The following is a 20,795-nucleotide window of genomic DNA, read 5'->3' as shown; positions in this document are numbered from 1 at the left end:
CCAGGCCCGTGGGGGCGGGGTGGGGGCGGCGCGGAGGACGCGGAGATTACTGCGGTGCCACCGGGGACGCCAAGGGTCCCGAGCGGTCCCCACGCGGGACCTCGAACGATGACAACAGGCAGTCAGCGAGGTCGAATAAAAACGAGCTGGTCCCTGCGCGCCGCCCGCCCCGGGGCCCCCCCGGCGGCCTCCAGTGTCCGCGGGAGACGGCGGCGGCGTCCCCCGCCCCCAATCCCGCGCGCAAGTGCAAGGCTGCCCGCCGCGCGGCGCACGCTCCGCCGCTCCCGGCTTCCGCGCAAAACTTCGAGCCTGTCCACGTGAAGTTGTCGCTCGGGTTCAGAGGGGGAAAGAGCTTAGGGTGAAGCGGGGCAGTGGCGACAGCGGTGGCTGTGCGCGCGCTCTCTTTTTCTTTTCTTCCACTTTTTCCCCACCCCTGTCTTAGTCCAGAGTTTTGGCTCCTCTCCTTTCCTCCTCCCCCTCGGAGCCGGCTTCTCCCCCCGCCCCGTTGCTCCCCCACTAGTGTACGCTATTTGTCGGGGGGTGGCCGAAGGGGATGTCCTGTTTTCACCAGAGGCACAACGCGAAGGGGAAGCTCAGACATTGGAAGGAACGAGAGTAAATACCTAAATACAGACGCACGGGTCCGCGGCTGGGACAGACACTTGAACTTCAGATCCCGAAGCGATCCGGGCTTCGGGGAGGTGAGTGTCCCTTCTCCCCGTCCCCTCCCGCGGGGTCCGACTTGCGGGGAGACTGTGAACTCTCTCCGGGGAAGTGCGCGCGGCTCCGCCGAGGACGCGGAGCCCCGGGGACAGGGAACGTGGGGCAGGACGGGGTATGCACCCCGATTCCCCGCGGGCTCCCAGAGGCGGAGTGCAGTTCGCCCGCCCGAGGCCCAGGCCACCGGGCTGCAGTGGTGCTTTCTGCCCTGGAGGACACCCGGCGCCCCGTGGGTCTTCTCCAAGCCTGCGGGGCTGCTGCAGGGCGGCGGGACGGATCCCCACCTGTACTCAGGCTGCCTGGCTCGCGAGGGCGAGCGCCCGAGGTCTCCCCGACATCCTTCCAGTGCTGTTTATTACTTTGATGACCCCCCAGATAAGCCTGACGAAGAGATGCTGACCGGGTCCCGTGGAGGGCCCAGGCTCCTGGCATGTTCACGATGCTGCATGCGTGTGTACGTACCCTGCATGTGCTCTAATCTCGAGGCACGAACCGGCCTTTTAAACTGCGGCCATCCCACTTTAATAGTTTTCATGCGGCGTGGACCGAATGTTTCCTGCCGCTTGCCAGGGTCCGTGAAATTAGAGGCGGCTTGTCAGAGGAGTCGCGTTCATTGGCTCGGGACGCGGATGCCATGGAGGGATTATAACTTCTCCAAACGGAGGGACCTGGCTGCGGAGAGCAGGTTTTCTCTCCTTTCAAAGTTTGCTAGGTCTGGGGTTGGTGGAGGCACTGGAAACCGCTGTTTTCGCGTGGTTAAGCCGGATTCGGAAGGAGACCGCGTGTGGGCTTGTTTTATTGTGCGCCACACAGCAGCCAGAACTTTCCTTTAGTAACACTTTAAAGAGGTCTCTTTCTTTGTAAGCATTTATCTGAACAGCTTGTAACTGTAAGGAAATTTGCGGACTGAGTCCCCTGGCGGGGCGCTAGCGAAACCAGAGAGCCATCAGTCCCTCGTTGGTATGGCAGGGGCAGCCCCCGCCACCTCTCTCGCTCCTTCCCTTGAAGGCTTGTGAGGTCTGTGCTCTGGGTGAGTGTGTGGGTGGGTGGGTGGGAGGGGAGGGTCTGGAGACAGTCTCCTCTCCCCTTTCTTCCCGCGCGCCTCTCTCCGCAGCACTCCGGAGCGGGCAGTCATTCATGAATCCCAACCTGAGAGCAGTGGAGGAAGGCGCAGGTCCCCGGGCCCTTTCTGCCAATGTGCAGAATAGCGATGGGGCGTGTGTTTTGGTTTCGGAGCAGTTCCACGTGGAGCATCTCTGTGTGCGTGTGTGTGTGTGTGTGCGTGTTGTGTACCTGATCTGTGAGGAGGTAACAGGAGTCTCGTGTTCAAACCCAGTGGGCCGTTGGCCATTAATTTGCTTTCCTGGCTGTCATTACAGACACTTCCAAAATCTGATACCTAAGAGAACCAACAGGTTAGGTTTCACATTAAGAGCTCATACTTAACAGTTTTCTTTCTCCCTTACCCCTTTTGGCTTGGCACCCTGGGATCAACGTAATTGATGTAGCGAAACATATCTTCTGGAATATGGCATTTTGTTGCCCTTCTCCTCAGCGGCCACGTTTTGCACCCTCCTGCGTTTGTCAGTTTCTGTGCAGGCTCCTTCGGGACGTAGGTGGGAGTCTTAGGAGCCTTTAACAACCTCAGACTCCCCTTTAGCAGCTTCTGAAGTTTCATTTACACATAGGTGACTGGCAGTATTGAAAGTCAATGATGGTTTTTTTGTTGGGTAGGTTGTTTTTGTTTTTATTTTTAAAACCCCATCAGGACAAGGAATTGCACTTGGTAATCTTTCCTGGGCAGAACTTGGTTTTAAGTAGAAATGTTTCCTTTTCTTCTTCTTCCTCTTCTTTTATAAGGTTTCTGGCCATCTTGTAGCTGGAGAACCAAAAAATGAGGAAAGGGGGTGGGGAGAGATTCCTAAAACAAAATATTTGATACGTGGTATGGTGCGTTTTAGGAGACTGCACCTTTTAGGCATTTGTGTGTGTGTGTGGGGGGGGGGTTAAATAACATTATCCCAAGAAATAAGTAGCAGTAGTAACAAGAGACAGACTGTTTTGTGTGGAGCTAGACTGCCAGAATCTGATTTTTATGGCAACAATACGAAAGGCAGATATAACCGCATCCATTTTTATTGTTATTATAAACCATAAAAATAGTTTGTTCCACCCGATTAAAAGTTGTAAGTCATTCAGAGTTAAACCAATTTTTAGAAATGACTGTACAAGAAAGAAAGTTAAGACTTTTGACAGTTACAACTCTGAAAGTAATATAATTAGATTATGTGTAAACTGTCCTTTTTTTAATCGTTAGGGACATATCTTGTCTTTCATAACAAGTGAAAGTTTAAAATCAATGTGGCTTTCAAAATCCTGTTTTCCTTTGTCAGTTACCTGACAAGAGTACCCTTCAACATTTTAAGGCCATCACAGTGCTTGTTTCACAATTATAACTGAAATAAAAATATTTGTTTATTTTTTTACTAGGAAGTATTCATTTCATTGGATGTTAGAAAGTTAATTTCTCTTATACAAAATGGAAATCTTTATGCATATATTCATAGGTAATATTTAAATCATGTATTCAAATTTAAAATTAAAAAGTAAACCCTAAGATTTGTGTAAAAAGAAATTGGTTCAGGAACAATCATTATTCTTATATTAGGAAATGCAGATGCTATATTCTAGAGGATCTGTAGAAGCTAACTGAAAAAAAAATTTGCCTTTGCATAAAAGTTTCTTTTTTGAAGAGAGGCTGGCAGATGAGTAGTTTGTCATTTTGCTGTAATTTATTTTTTTTCTTCTAAAAAATCTCTTTGAATTAGAAGAAAAAAGAAAACTCAGTTTTCCATTTCTAAGAGTTTCCTTTTTATTTATGTTGTGATTTGGGGTGTAAATAAATTTTACATACCCACGGGAAATAAAGTGTCCAGTTTCATGTTTTCAATCTCTGTTGCAAGCTCTAAATGACTGATGCCATGTCTAAAAATATATTTATGTGGCTTGGTATTTCATTTAAAAAAATCTATGCACTGAAATTAATTTTTCCAGGAGTTTTAAAAAGCAGAATGGTAGAAAAGCCATTATTATTGTCATGAAGAGTTAGGATGTTGGGAACTTTTTACACTCTAACTTTCAAATAATAAAATTAACTTATTTTACCAAAGGAAACCTCACATTTTTATAGAGAATTCAAGAAGAGGGGAGATAATCCTTTTAAGACTTACTGAAGTGTTAAGTAATTTAAGAGCACAGGTATTTATTATGTTTTTTCATTATCTTTTTTTTTTTTCCTATTAGGTAAATGCAGGAACACTGAACATTCAGTAAAAACAGGCCCCCTTTATAAGGACTTTATTCACCCTAGTTCTGTATTGCAGCTGCTGATCATGTTTCACGGAGCTGTTAAAGCACTTAAAACCTAAAATTAGGTACTGTCTGGTTGTAAATATTTCAGATCACTCATTTAAGAAACAAACAGAAAAGCGTCGTATCAAAAGCAGAAGTTGTTTTGAATCTTTTCATTGAAGTACTGAACAAACATCTATCAAACACCTTATTTTTTTCAGTGAAAATATAACCACGATAGTTTCTTTTTTAAATGAGTATTATTTTTACACATTCTAAGCTCTTATAATGTGTCTTCCTATAGAGTATCTTAAAACTGTGTTCAGAAATGTAGTTGGGGGATTTTGTTACAATGGTTACTAGGTGCATGAAATCAACAGGAGAGCGCATGGATGACATTGCAATGTACCTGCCTCTCTGGTGAATTTTTCCCAGTGGACTAAGAAATGACATGATCTTTCAGGCATTTGTTGTCGAGATGGGTGAGATGCAGCACTGTATTTAATTGCGGTCTATGTAATACTGTATCCATTAGATGTGTTTTAACATGGGGGGGGCACTGAATATTCATTAAATTGTACATAGAGCCAAACCTGGCATCCTTTAGTTTGAACTTGAATGGAAGAAAACAAACAAGAATCACATATTCAAATGCAGTACAAGCAGTTTTGCTCATTTTTAAGGGTCTGAAGACTTTGTAAACGTCACTGTCATCTACTGTTGCCCCCAGCACTGCACATTAGTATATGCCTTGGTGATATGCCATTTTCATCTTGAACTTTGTGATTCTTTCGTGTATCCAGCTATGTTTCTACTAGTTGAGAGGTACTGAAAATGAATACCACTACCCTTACTGCCCTAACTCCTTTTCTGTCTTTCAGAAAAAGAGATGAAATAGATTAATGTAAAAATAGAAACCATTTTGAGTTATCAATACCACATTTTTATGGTGGTTTAAAATAGTTTCAGAGAGTGCACCTCTGAGTCTCACTGTAACCTTTTCTGTCATTGAAAGGTGCTAATTGATCTTAGGTCACTGACAGAATAGTATAGTTTGATATTTGAAACCTTTCAGCATTCGCCTGGCCCTTTTCTCACCCTGAGATTTCAGTCCATGGCTGATGAATAACACCATATTAAAATGTCAGGAATTCTATTTTTTTCCTCCATATGAAACATTTTAATACAACATGCTCATATCTTTAAAACTTTTATTTATATACATTAAGAACATTTATTTTGGTGTACTTTTGGGCCATGGGATAAAGACCTGTATTACCATGTTAGGATTTTTTCTTAAAAAGATTTTATTTATTTATTTGACAGGGAGAGGGGCAGAGAGCACGAGTGCACAAGTAGGCAGAGCAGAGCAGCAGGCATGGGGAGAGGGAGAAGCAGGCTTCCCACCGAGCAGAGAGCCTGATTCCATTCAGGACTCGATCCCAGGGTCCTGAGATCATGATATGAGCCAAAGGCAGATGTTTAACTGACTGAGTCACTCAGGAGCCCCATGGATTTTTTAATATTATTTTTTCACAGGTAGATATTTTTATATTGAAGATACTAGGCCAAGTTTGATTGCTCTGATCACATTGGAATACTTTCAAAGTGAAGTTGCATTAAACCAATATTGAAGGGGCATCTGGGTGGCTTAGTCAGTTAAGCAACTGTCTTCAGCTCAGACTATGATCCCCCAGGGTCCTCGGATTGAGCCGGATATTGGGATTCCTGCTCAGTAAGGAGCCTGCTTCTCCCTCTCTCTCTGGCTGTCACTCCCCCTGCTTGTGCATGCTCCCGGGCAAATAAATCTTTAAACCTCCCCCCCAAAGCCCCAAAGTAACCCCCCAATATTGAATAGCCGTCTTGAGACTTGACACCTAAAGCATATTTTCTTAATTATGTTTATATCTCAAAGTATACTTTAAAATAGAAATTGTCAGATTTTTTTTTACAGTTGTAATTTTTTTTTTTTAAGATTTTATTTTATTCATTTGACAGAGAGAGATCACAAGTAGGCAGAGAGGCAGAGAGAGAAAGGAGGAAGTAGGCTCCCCACTGAGCAGAGAGCCCAATGCAGGTCTCAATCCCAGGACCCTGAGATCATGACCTGAGCCGAAGGCAGCGGCTTAACCCACTGAGCCACCCAGGCACCCCTACAGTTGTAATTTTTATGTCCGTGTAAATCATCACCATTGTCATCATCAATCATTACCATCATAATTACAGCACAGCTGATGTTTCCTGAGGCTTGGCTTTATGCAAAACACGTTAAGGTGTTCATGTGGATTCACTAATTTTATCTTTTCAACTATGCCATAAGTTAGTTACTTTGATCCTTCCCATTTTTCAGGTGAGGAAACTGAGAGCACTTACACAGTGGAATGGGGACAGGTTTCCAACTCTGTGCTCTGACCTCAGACTCCTTATCCTTAAGGATTGCACTAGGCCCTTACTCCCACCAGCCAGATAGAAGTTCATTGCAGGTGTTCTCTGAACAACATTTTATTTTTATATTATTGGTGATGCATTTATTTCTAAGGATATTAGAAAAATACATAAAATTTCATATTAAACCTACAATTTCACAGATACTATTGTTTACAGGAAGTCCAAAAAGAAGTACTGAAGTAAAACAAATTAAATTTTAGAAAAGCGCCTATTTGAGGAAGCAGATGAAGTAACAGTGAGGAAACGCTTGGCTAAAATAGCTAAAATCGGGAAGGTTGGTGGCAGATGACTGAATTTGGAGAAACTGTTACTCTAGAATGCTTCCCAAATGTCAGGAACTTATGACCGACCTTTTTAGCAGTTAACTTCTATGTAGAATTTTCCTTTGCTTTCCAGGCCTTATCCATCGGTTAGAAGCTATTGATTTTATAGGGTTTTGGTTGCTGTTGCTACTGTTGCTGTTGTTTTAAGCCTGAATGGTGGTTATGAATCTCAAATCTATACATTTATGTTGGACCAGCTGATAAGGACTGCATAACGCATTTCTAGAGGCAAGTGTAAATTATAATGGGGTCACCCATATTTTGGAAACCCTCTCAGTCTGCATGGATTATCCTATCAGATTTGACATTTTTAAGGTTTTCTGTAGGTGAACACTTTTGTTTTGCTGCTGATCATCCGTTTTATAACTTGAGTGAATTTTTTTCGCTTGGACAGTGGTTTTCATCTTTTATTTATGTATTGAGCCACAGACCCCTTTATCCAAGTGAAAACTGACCCTGTGCCCACTGGAGAAATATTCACTGTCCTGCATGAAGCAGAACATGGGTGGCCCATGAATCACTCACCAGTTCTGCCCTCCGACCATTCCTGGCTCCCAGAGTCTCTGTTAAGGGTCTTCCAGTGTGCAAAAATCAGAGCAAAAGGGTCCTCGGAGAAGGGGGTCCATTCACAGTAACTGCGGTAGTATGTTAGCATGCCTTTCACTAAAAAACAAAACAAAAACAACTCTCAAATACCTTGAAATATCTCCATTGTAATATGTGGGCACAAAGTATGTCTGCTCACCCTAGTATTACTTGAGTATTCTTGTTAACCAATCTGCAACTTTATTTCAATTTCGTGCTTAGAAAACAGAAGTAGTCAGTATGTTTCCTGCATAGAGATACAGGTCTGAATGAGACCCACCCCATTTTTATAGGCAAAGGCTTGTTTTATAAGAGTATCTTTTTCTTCTTAAGGACTTTATGAAGAAACATCAGCAGTAGCCTAAATGGACATGATCTTAGATTTTCATATAAATTCTTTTTTTCATATAAATTTTCTGTTTCTGTGATTCTTTCCTCTTTTCTTTCTAAAATGAAAGGGACATTTCTAGTGAAGGTTACAATGAAATCATAAAAATTTACGTTCTTATGCCATTAAGTTTAATTCTACTCACAAAAGCAATAGCATTTGATTTGAAATTCTATACTTAATCAAATAGATGTACCACGTACTGGGAGAGCTTTTTCTCCAGAAGGTCATACACACAATTCACAGACCTCTGCATATACCCCGCGGGGTGATCTATTCATTACAGTTCGCCTCTGGCTCTGAACTCCCCAATGTTTAAGGATTTGAAAAGACCTAAAGGTTCTGACTCAGAGATTGAGCATTTCCAACCTAATGTGTCCAGTGTGTTGAAAGTGATGATGACTTGGGGAGTCAACAGGTCTCTGAATTAGCTAATGCTTTTCACTTAGAAGTTTATATTTAAATGCAAATGTATAGTCATGTATGATTATGACTCAGGTAATTGTAGCCAAATTTAATCACAAGTGGGTGAGTCATGTTCAGATTCCCTTTGGCAGGTTTTCTCTAATCTAAAAGTTTGCTTCTAGTAGGTAACTTAAGAAGGCAAACCTCAAAAATTCTGTCAAGAACAGCAGCGCTATTAAATTTTTTACAGAACTTCCAGGTGTTCAAATGAGGCTACTCTTTCTTATTTTTCTTAGTTGACCCAAGAAGAATTTTAATTTAGTTTTGTTTCGTCTCCTTAAACATTGTCTTTGGATTAGATTTTCCAGGCTTCATTCATGAAGAGAACTAGCAAAATTCTTGGTACACAAAAACACGCTTTTTAAATGCTTTTTCATATTCAGTGTTACTAAGGACATGCAAAAGTTAGAGTGACATGAATAGGTTTTCACTTCTATGTGTTAATTTTGAAGACTTTGGGGGCATGTAGTCTCTTACAATAAATTTTACTTTTTCTTAGTATATACCATTCACAAGCAATGGTTTAATAATAAGTGAGTTATCCATGATAACCAAGATCATGGGTTTAATTCTCAGATTATCATATTAGCTTTGGGTGGACATGTGTCTTGTACACAATAGGTCATGTGGTCTTTGGTTTAGTCCTGCGGGACCACCCTGGACTATACTGGAACTGTCTCTAAAACTCTCCTCCCCATCCCAGGAATGTCCAATCACATTTATTCACAATTTTTATCAGTTCCCTCTTTGACTTAAAATTCTTCAAAAAATGTTCTCTGGCCTCTAGGACAATTCCAGGATTTTTAGCAGGACCACAGGGCCTTCCATGCTGAGAACCTTGCCAAGGTTGCTGTTCTCACCTCTCATACCTGGTCACAAGAATCTCGAGCTGTATGGAGAACTATGGTTCTCAAACAAATACACCCTCATCGCTTCCACCACATTTCATTGTGCACATCTCTTCTGCCCCTGAAACTTTCTTTTAGACCTCTTTTTCAAGATTGCCGACAAAATGTAACCTCTTCTAGTAAGCTCATCTGTCCTCCAGAGGCTGAGTTGGATGTTTCTTTCCTTTTTGCTGCCAAAGCACCCAGTTTCTACCTTCAGCACAGTACTTGCCACATTGACACATAATAAATTACGTGAATTTAAATCCTGCTCTAGGCTGAGAATTTACTGACATGATTACTGACATTTGTCATCTCCATATCTCCAGTGAGTTGGTCTCAGTAAGTTTCTGTTGAGTAAATGAATAAAGAAAAGGAGGGCAAGGGTAGTGATGATGGCCTTGGACATTCTCTGCCATGAGATTGGGAGCAAAGGGGATAGCCGTGACCGATCGACTGCAGGACATCCTTGAGAAAACCTCAGGGATTTTTGTATTAACTCAGTAGAATTGCAGCTCTGAATCTAGGGCCAGCTTATATGTATGTGTAGATGTATATAGAAGTGTATTTATTTCTCATACGACCACTGGGAAATCGGTGACCCAGTGGATAAGCCCCGAGGATTTCTGAAGACACAAGTCTTTCCCTTGAAATCTAAGGGACCAGATTCTTTTTATAATGGTTAAGCACAAAGAACATGGAGCCAGGCGGATTGTATTCAAACTCCCGCTCTGACACTAAAGACTCTGTAATGATAAGCATGTTACTTAAACTGGTTTTGTTTCAGTTTTCTCACATATCATAGAACATACTTTATGAGGCTCTTTTTAGAATTCAATAAGTCAACATATGTGAAGTATTTAGAATAGTGTCTGAATTGAGTATTAGCTAGTATGATGATAATTGTTAGTCTCCATTAGTTGGCCAAAAATGTTCACAGGTTTTAGAGCTGGAAGTCATTTTTTGGGACCACAGACTGAGGACTAGCAATGGAATCCCCAGTGGTCCAAGTATAAGTTTGGCATTTTTGGCAAATCTGAGACTGTATCTGGAGAAGACATCAGAGGTGCTCCAAACTGAGCTTTGGCCATCTATGTTACACGGAATTTCTTTTAACAAATACTTCCACATTCAATAATCTAGAATTATTTTTTAAGGCTTTGATTTAGGGTGGTCCTCAACTTTCCTCAGCAATTTTAAGCATGTTCTATAAGGGTACCCTTATTTTATAATCCTTGGTTGCTTTTTTCAGATTGAAGGTACCAATTATAAGAATTTGTATACTTTTCAATTGACAGTGAGCTCAATGGGTTTAATGTAAATGTAACAAGACAACTTTAAATATTCCTATGATTCTTATCTCTGCAGAGACAATAGGGGGTTATAAGCTTCCCTATTTCTAGAATATATCACTCAGTCCTTGGATTCAGATGTAATGACTGTATAGCAGAGTGGGGCTGAGGGAGGAATGGAAGTTAAAATAATAGGTCCTATTTTTATGGCTTGCCGGGAATTGTCAGATGCACCTGTAATAAAAAAAATTTACTGGTATTGATGGTGCGCTTGAATCCCACAGTATATATAGACCAGTATTAACTGTTGTTGACACACAGTGTTGCATTAGTCTCAGGTAGTTTCAAGCTCTTACTATTGATATTTTGGGCTCAATAATTTTTTTTTTTTAAGATTTTATCTATTAGAAAGAGAGAGTGAGAGAGGGTGATAGAGTACGAGACTGGAAGGGACTGCGCCCCCCCCCCCCCCCGCCAGGTGCCCTGGGCTCAGCAATTCTGTGTGTGTGTGTGTGTGTGTGTGTGTGCGTCTGTCTGGTGTATTGTGGAGAGATAAATAACATCCTGGTCTGCACCCACTAGATGCCAGTAGCACCCTCTCCCAAGTAATGGCTGTCTCCACACATTGCCAGACATCCTCTGGAAGCAAAATTGCCCCCGGTTGAGAACCCATGACCAAAGCAGATCTTAAGACCACTTGATAGAGATAAAAAAAGATTCCCAGGCATCTGCCTGAGAGAATTGTTCTATTTTCAGTCAAGTGTGGAGAATCTTCATACCTTCCTCCTAAGTTTAAATACAAAATCAAACAACTCTCATTGGTCTGTGTTGATAGATAAACTTTACGTAGAGGGGATTTACAGATACGCTTTATACAGAGTGACAACTTTCAGCATTTTTTTACCCTAAGAATAATATATGAGTGGGGAGAGCAGAAGACCTAGGAAAGTGTATAAGAAGTGGATATTTGTTTGACTCTCTTTAATATATATTTTTTCTATTTTTTACTGTTATTTTTAATATATTTTAAATGACAATTACTTATTTTTTCCATAGATAAATAATTCAGTAATAAGAGACTTTTATTTATAGTCTTTAGTGTCACAAAAGGTAAAGTTACTTATAATCGCAACTGCCTAAGATGAAAATACTGAGTTGAGAAACTTTCTCATTTGTTCATTTGTGATGAGAAATTTTCAGATGAAATATGTCTTAGTTTTCAGTCTGTACCACAATTTCAGGATCTTGAGTTCAATACCAGTGGTATAATCTGAAGAAAATAAAAATAAGGATATCCCATGTAAGCACTCCTGTGATGAATTACCAAATTCAAACTTAGGTTCTAATTCTTGAGGTTTAATTTTGAAGACATTTTATCTACGACTTGATCTGTAATTGACTGTAAGTAAACGTGACTGGTCTGAGTACCACCTCTGACCTCCACCTAGTTTAAGCCTATATGAAAGATGTTTGAAGAAACAAAATGGGAACATATAATGTTAACTTAAAGTGATAGAGGATAATGTGACCTACATGAGTTTTGGGTTGAATGTGAAAGTTATTTTGAGGTATGAAACAATTGGTATTATAGATATATAATTGTGCTAACACTCATCTGAGGTCTAAACAGTATAAAGTTTTTTTGTCATCTCATTAGGAACTGCAAAGATACTTGAAATTCCACACCTACATATTGTCTGATTTAGTGGTTTTACGTTAGTTATATTAGGCAGGTAATCATGTTACCTGGAAGCAGTCAGCTGACCTAGGGATTTTGCATCATTTACTAATTGATGCTTAAGAAGGCAGGGCAGAAGTACTAAATGACAGACTCTGTGTGTCTGTCTCTTTCTCTCCTGCCTCGCCTTTGGCTTATGCTTTAATTTTTGAAATGTACTTTTAAGAGGGGAAATTGGCTACAAATGTAGCCTATCGTTTGTGATCAAAGTGTCTTACTGTTTTCTAAGAGGAGATGAACCTGCACAGCTACTTGTTAGAAGAGAGATGAAGGTTCTGGGCAACCCCGTGACAGGTGGTAGCCATTCCAGAGGAGTTGGGAGGGGGGTGTAAGTCAGAGGCCTACATCATGAGTTTTCAGACCATGGAGTAGAGTTCTGTTCCATGCATTGACAAGAAGTCCAAAGAAGGCAGAGCAAAACTCAAGTTCCTCCAGATACTTTATGCCTGATGTTGAACAGGAAGCCTGTTTATTGGAGAACAGCCAGCAAATCAGAGGTTCTATTTTTCTGAAGGAGCACTTCTTGGGTTCATAAATTAGGAAATTGTCCTCCTCCAAGAATTCAGTATACATATCTACTTTGTCCGGTTGATTCTTTGTATAGTGGGTCTTAATGTAAAACTTAGCTATTTTTATGAACGCTCTGTGTTATAAAGTACAATTAGGCACTTCCTTTTTTTCTCCCTGAGATACTCTCACCACCTTTGTCTTCCAGTGCTCCAGCTCTGTTAACCTATTTGCCTCTTACTCTTTAGCTGCTTACCTGCACAAAAAATCTACTTACCTTTCAAGGCTTAGCTCAGATGTCACCTCCTCTGGGAAGCCTTCCCTAAGGCTCAGGCAGAATTCATTCTTTTCTCTCTGTAATACCATAGCACCTTTTTTGAGGCTATTAATATAAAAGCACATTGTGCTGAGGCTAATTATATGTGAATCTGTCTTCCACAGAGACTTGAACTCATTGAAGGTAGAGATCCTATCTTTCCCCCACTGTAGTCCCAGTGCCTGGGCATATCGATGGAAATTCACTAACTGCTCTGTTCCATGCATGTCTTCAAAGGATACACATCCAAAGCCAGACAATTACAAAGAAAATCCTGTTTACAGTTTGGGAACTGATTCTCGTTTCCTTATGGTCACGGAAGCAAGTTTATCAGTTATTTTTTATTCGAATTTACTTACAGCTTCCTTTGTACCAAGATATTCTTGGTTTTCTAGAAGAAGAAAAGATTTGTCCAGCATGAACTGGCATTTTGAATAACCAAATTAAAAGATTCTAGTCGAGGTTTATAGTCTTCTACTTTTCTCCTGAAACAAACTTTGGCCTCTCTGGTTGCTTTCTGCGGAGATACACTTCATGTTATTTTGAAGAATTTTTAACTCTTAGAATTACGGATTTCATCTGAGTAGAAGCATGTTCTGTATTCGTCTATGTCAATGTTTCAAAATACAGGGGCCAGAAATCCCAGATGTGTCTGTTAAAGTATGTGTGGCCTTTTGGTAAGAGAAATTAGGTCTTTTTTCAGGCACAATTGAGGAAGGAAAATTTTTTGTTTAGTTTTTAGTGGTTTGTTTTTAGGCATTTTCCACAAAAAGATGAGCAAGAGCCTTTAAAACCACCAACTTGCTTATTTAGGGGGAAAAAAAATCCCTCCGTTGTCCAAAAATAACATTAAATTAAAATTATTGTTTCCAATAGTTTCAAAAATTGTGGTTTTATTTCCTTGTATGAGTCACTTTTGAACGCAGTATGTGATTGCACTACAGCATAAGGAAACATACTTGCTCTGTAGTTTGGTAGGTCACATTATTTACCAGAAAATCAGATCAGAAGAGGAATTTACCTTTTCAGTTTGCAGCTGGGGGCTGGATTAGAGATCTTAAGTGATGTATTCAAAAGAAGGAAGCTGAAAAGAGGACCTCATCTTGGAGACACCTAGTGCTCCCACTTCTCTACCTTGTTGCCTTTATTTTCCTTTGTTTGTGTCTAAAGGAGTTGCAGATGCCGGAATCGGGCTCCATCTCTGTGTGTCTGGGCCCTGCAGCCTGTTCCTCCGGCAGGGGAACCTTGGGGCACTTTCTGAGTCCGGATGTGGACATGGGGAGTAATAATAATTCTTGCCTCTTGCCTCGTGGAGTTGTAGGGAATAGTTCAGTTAGTGTAGGGAAGACACTGAAAATACCCAGAATATATTTTAAATTGATTTCTTTGAAGAACCTGCTGAGTGTATTTAATACTCAAAAAAGAAGCCTTCCTGCGGCTGAAGCAAGATTTTTTTAATCAACTTTTTAAAAGAAAAAGTAATTTATATAGTGTGTAACACATTAAAACAGATATGATAGAATTTAACTTGAGAGCAGTGACTGGAAGAGGGAAGGAGAGAAGCTTCTAGAATGCTGATAATAGCATATATCTTGGTCTGATTGGTGATGTGGGGGTGCTTATTTAGTATTTATGAGCAGTCTACTTTTGATTTGTGTATGTGTGTATGTCTTAAAGTAATAAAAAGATAAAAAACCTAGATGTATTTTAAGTAAAAAGTGGATGTCCCTCACTTTATTCATTTTATCCATATTCCACAAATCAAAGTTATTCGTTATACTTCAGTGCACTTCCTTTCAGATTCTTGTTTCTGTGCATGTATGAATGTAAGAACTATGTGAGGGTGTAATTTATTTTTATTTTACATTTGTTTTTATTTTGTTACGCTGTCTTAAATGCTTTACCATATCAGTACATATAATTTTGGATACTCCTATTTAATTTATGCATATGTTTTATAATTTAACTGTTCCCTTCTTGGTGTATTTCTGGGTTGCTTGCAGTTTTTTACTATTACAAGGAATGTTGCAGTGATGATTTTTATATAACTCTCTATTTATCCAAAATTCCTATGCATAAAGCTTTAGACATCAAATAAATAGGTGAAAGAATATGTGTATATTGCATAGATTGTGCCAAATTATTTTTCAAAAGAGTTATAACCCCTTGCATCCCTATGACGATGCTTGCATGTTTCTCGTAAAAGCCACAGGCGAAATTTTATGCTCAATTGAACATGATAATTATTTGTGCTTTGATTCATAATAAGGCTTAAAGTAAAATTCCTTGAGACATACACTAACTGGAAGAGTTCACTGATGAGAGTGAATAATTTATTAACCTCATATATATCAAATCTATGTTATATATAGTTAATATCTCCTTTAAGAGTTGTTAGAATTGAGTTAAAAGAATAATTATTTTATATATTCATAGTTCTTAAACTAATTGGTAGGAAAGAAAAAAAAACAGTGTATGTCATATTTGTGACATGTTTTCATATAGTATCATAAAATATTTATAGGAATTACTAAGAGAAATGGCTCTCAGATATTGTTGATGAGAATTTATGAGGAATTATGTATTATTATTCTATTAAGAGCTAACTATGTGCCAGACACAATTCTAAGCACCTTACATGTATTACTATAGTTTTTTAAAATGTAGGTAAAAGGTATAGACATTGTACGGTTATTATAAAAGAGATCACTCCAGTCTGAATATATGTTGATAATTATTAAGGTAGATCACAATACTGGCTGCCTTATCAATGTACTAATTTGTACATCTGTGAAATGTTATAATCTGTTTAATGTGAAATTTAATGTATCAAAATCTAGAGAATAGCTATTCAAGAACTGTCTAGAATAATGTTAAAATGAAGTGTATTAATCCGTTGACTTTATTGTTAGAGTGTTCTATGTAGTAGAAAATTCTGTCTCTAGAATATTCAGGTCTTACAGTTTCTGGTTAATTAAGGTTCTGGTTAACCTTTAATGGTTATCTATTGCCTTAAGAGTAATCCAACTCAAAACAGCTAACTTATTCCTCTAGCATTGGATAAGTATGGCTATCAATTTTTGTGGGTTTTTTTCCTGCAGAATTTCCTGTTATTCTAAGGGATTCAATAGGACTTATGCACATAAAACTGAAAATTATATTACTATGGGGAAACTGCTTTGTGCCTTTGAGAAGGAACTCTCTTGCTAACTTAAGTACTATATGTGTGTAGAATAGCTAACATTTTCCTCCCAAGAAATTTCATGTATGCAGTTAAAACACTCTTAAATTGATTAAGGATTTGTTATATATTTCCAGAAGCACTCAAGAGTACTTTTATGGTTATAAGAGTAGAGTGCATTAGAATGCCAGAAACCAACGAATACGCTAGAGGCCTTCAAAACCATGCCCAACATTCCTGACTGTACCATATAAACATGTGGGGCAGCCTGGAAAAACAAAACACCCCCCCCCCAATATAGGTAAACCTATGATGATAACACTTCAGCTGGCTTGAATATTAATTTGATACTTCTTCTGTTAGAAGTAATTTTTATGACTTAGCAAATGGAATGGAGAAGTAATAAATATAACTGGTATTTATTTCTCAAGTATCATTTTACATTAGATTTGACTAGTTACCTTTATACTTTTTGGAAAGCGTATTATACAACTACCACAGTATTTTGCCTATTAATCAGGGAAGCTAAAAAGCATTTTATAAATGTTGAATCAAAACCTTCACTGCAGTGAGGGAATTGAATTTCAAGCAATATACTACTTTTATAGGGTGAGAAACTGAAGTATGGAGAAATTACAAGATTTTCCCAAAGCCGTGCATTGAGTCATGGCAGGCATGGAAATCTACGATTCTGTTTGCCTGATTCAACCTGCAACTTCATGAAATTGAAGTTATCTGTTTCCTGACATGGGCCTTAGGCATGTTTCCTTATTTCCTTATTTGTTCATTTGCTTGTCCATTCACTCATTGATTTATACATTATATAAGAATCCATGGTTTTGCAAGATAGAGTCTTGATGTAGGGAGTGTGAATAATGTTTGAATTTATAAATCTTAAATTTTTTTTTTTTACAAGAAACTTACTATCTATATTTTTTCATGACCATGAAAGAGAAATTAAGGCACTAAACAATAAATTGGATTGTCCAGGTGTGAGCCACAGAAGTATCTATGGGAAGCACTGAAGTTTCTTTAAGAGCTAATATAGTTTGTTCAGGACTTGAACTAGAACTTGACTGCAGCCCTACGTGGGCCTGGAGTGCCGAACGCTGGCCAGAAGATACCACACTACCCATCAGGGTGTTCACATCTTTACAATCTCATTGATCATTTGGTTTGATCAAGAGGGGGAAAATTATTCTGCTTCTCTGTCATTTTCTGGAGTTTCACGTCTCACATTTTTAGTTCTTATTTATTGTGATCTTTCTCTTACTAGTTTAACTTACTAGTTTAACCAGTTTTTTCCCCCAGCTTTCTTCACTCTTTTTTCCTCCAAACTGTGAGAGTCCTATTTACAGGAAATCTTATTTCTCTGGGTCAGATCTCCCTTCTCCTTGAACAGCTGCCGCAAGTGACTTCAAAGGAGAAAATCTCCAGTCCCTTCCCCCAGCACAGTACCCTATAAGAGAGAATCGAGATAATACAGGCGTGCCATCTGCACTCGACCTCTTCTGCAGAGTTTAGTGGACAGTTTTTTGGGGTTTGATTGTTTGTTTTCTTGTTCTTTGCTTGCAGCCCTGAGACTTAGGACTCAGACTTAGCTCCAGCTTTATGGCTCACCAGCTCTTTCCTGGGAAGAGTTTTTTCCCAGGAGGCTCCTCAGGCCCAAGAGCACTTGGGAGCCTAAGCCATCGATTCTACAAACAAGCCCAGGAACGTCCAAGTTCTGGGCAAACCAAACTTCCCAGCAGCTTAAACGTTAGTCTTTTCTCTTTTTAAATTTTCCTGGAGAATAATTTGGTTTTCAGCAAACCAGCAAACAAACAAAATCCTAAGGTTGTTCATTCTCATTGCCTTGAAAATTTATTGCCACTAATTTTCGTTTCAACCAACTGGGTTTCCTTTTCGTTTTTGGCTGGGTATGAATATGATATTTGCTATTTGCTATACATTAATGCTGATCTGTAATAATTTAAAGTCAATTTATAATTGAATGGTCTAAAAATAATGATGCACTATGACCTAGTTCATATCTATCTTCCATTTAATGCATTTCCTAGGCAATTATGCATTCCCCGCAACTGTGGCTGAGTGAATTCTCCCATAATCCCTTTTGGGAAACAAGGACTTTTTTTTTATTAAAGATGTAGTCTTATTAACTAGGGGTACTTAACTTGAGGAAAAAAGATTTAGGGGTGACATGAATGATTGCACTCTCTTAATATCTAACAGCCTGCCATACATATTAAAGCAGGATTTAGCTTATGCTTTATGGTTCTGGTGGGTAGACTAGAGTGGAAATTCTGAAAGGTAGATCTATGAACTAATATGTAAGGAAACACTGAAAGAAGGAAAGAGAAGAAGGAAGTGGTTCAGTTCCCTGGAGCTAAGATGCTTCAAATATTCTATCTACAGACACATATGACCACTCTGTAAATAAACCCCACTTATTTCTATATTTCTTATGATCCTGAGACAAAGAAATAAGACCCTATAGATTCCATTCATATTCTAAGTTTCTCTTGAAGTCAGAACATACAAGGAAGTACAATATAGAATTGAAAAACACCAAATTTATTCAAGATATTATTTTCTGAATTCTTATATCTTTAGCCCTTAAGAAGTTCTTGGGTTTTTAGAAGCTATAATGCAGTTTTTTGTTAATGTGATTCTATTTTGAATGCAGTTATGAAGTCAGTGGAATGCCTTTATTCCCTGACGCCAGAGGGGGATTTATTGAGAGGAAGAATATATTCAAACTTTGGATCCAGCCTTAATTAAAACTCTAGGTAAAAATTTCAAGTGTCCCAAATTTTAGGAAGGCAGATAGCATCATATATAATTAAACCCCCAACTAATATTCATTATAGACAGAATTCAAGCAAGTAATTTGGCTTTAGGTAAGTCAAATTTATTGTCATATTTTGTATCTCTCATGTTTACTTTGTTATATGTTGGATTCTGCACGATCCCTGCCCCCCCTCCACAAAAGATGACTCTCAGTTGTCACACTTTGATTCCTGAGAAATTGGTGATATGCAAGATATGAGAGAAAAATACATGTTTGCATTGTTACTGTTTTTTGTTACCATTAATTTCACTCAAGGGGCTACGTACTTCCTGAGAATTTTTGTTTATTTATTAGTTTCTATCTTTCTACTTTGCAAATTGTTTCTTTAGCTAAATCTAATTTGCTATTTAACTCATTCATTTCTTTTATAAGATTTCAGTGCATATAGTTTTAAGAAAACATTTTTTATAGTTCTTTCCCAGATTTATGTATTTATTTTTCATAGCGGGGGTTTCCTTCAATATTGTTTGTATTCCTTCTATCTCTTTGTTTTAAGCATACTTCTCTTTTTCAGATGGTCCTATAATCTCAGATTTTGGATCCTAGTTTCTCTGTTGTTGCAATTGCTGTTTCTGTGGCATTTTGTTTCCTTATGTAGTTTATCTTTTTTTTTTTTTTTAAAGATTTTATTTATTTATTTATTTGACAGACAGAGATCACAAGCAGGCAGAGAAGCAGGCAGAGAGAAGGAGGAAGCAGGCTCCCTGCCGAGCAGAGAGCCCGATGCGGGACTCGATCCCAGGACCCCGGGATCATGACCTGAGCCGAAGGCAGAAGCCTTAACCCACTGAGCCACCCAGGCGTCCCTAGTTTATCATTTTTGATGGATTTCTCTCTCAGAATCCTTCCTGTCCTGTGGGATAATTTTGCATCTACTTCCCCTGGAGTCTGGGGATTTCAGGCCTCTGGATCAGTCTTGATTTTTAGTTTTTTGGTTTGAGGTTTCCATACCAGAGAGGCAGTAACAACTTAAAATTTACATTTGAGTAAGACTGAGGTTTTGATTTATCTCAAGTAATTATTTACTTTATAATAAGTAATTATTATTTCTTCCCAATGGCTCCATCATACGACAAGCTTCCTTGCTGAGTCAGATGGTGGGTTGAGTTTTCTAGCCCTCCTTCAGTAAAAGAGACAGAATTCTCAGACTTTCTTTTTATACATTGCCTTTTGCCTTTTTTTCCTGCCCATCTCCATAAGTGAAATTAATGACAACTAAAACAATAACACACAAAGAAAAAATACCTTTTCCTTTCAACTTTTCCGTATGATACATTTTCAGCACCGTGTGATACCTGCAAATCATATTTGCCTTAGGAGTTATATTCACATATTTTTTTATATCCTTTTGATTTGTCTTTATGTTATCCTGCATAACCACCTTTTTTCCAGGTGTCTTTCAGCCATCACATCAGTCTAGATTCCCTTGATTTCTTATCTAGATCACTACAACAGTCTTCATGTTGCTCCTTAATTTTCATTACTATTCATCTTGTTTTTCAGAAATCCAGATAGATGTGTTGCTGCAATTTTATGATATATGTCATCCTTTGTTTGCATGTTAGTGACCAAAATATAGTAATTGCAATTGCTATTACCAATGTCTAGCTCCTCACCCTTGCTTTTACCAATTCAAAACTTCTTTTCTGAAAATATTTTCCCTTCTCTTTCACACATGGATGTATAATTCTGTTACTGACAGCATCAGTCTCTCAACACTAAAGAAACCAGCCACAACTTTGG

At 38.9% G+C, this 20,795-nt stretch overlaps 1 protein-coding gene across 4 annotated transcripts in view; it reads left to right on the top strand.

The window, feature by feature from the left end:
• The first annotated feature begins 571 nt into the window (after positions 1 to 571).
• The window catches only part of EYA4 (EYA transcriptional coactivator and phosphatase 4), a 273,929-nt gene continuing 253,705 nt past the window's right edge, over positions 572 to 20,795 (top strand). For all 4 annotated transcript variants that reach the window (XM_004740227.3, XM_013063854.2, XM_004740226.3 and 1 more), the window contains exon 1: positions 572 to 701. The gene's annotated coding sequence lies outside the window, so the exon portion shown is untranslated. The remainder of the gene's footprint in view (positions 702 to 20,795) is intronic.

The sequence above is a fragment of the Mustela putorius genome, unplaced genomic scaffold (assembly GCF_011764305.1).
Source record: "Mustela putorius furo isolate JIRA1106 unplaced genomic scaffold, ASM1176430v1.1 tig00003863_pilon_pilon_pilon, whole genome shotgun sequence".
Classification (NCBI taxonomy): Eukaryota; Metazoa; Chordata; class Mammalia; order Carnivora; family Mustelidae; genus Mustela; species Mustela putorius.
The sequence above is the reverse complement of the archived record's forward strand: the minus strand, read 5'-3'. Positions and strand labels throughout refer to the sequence as shown.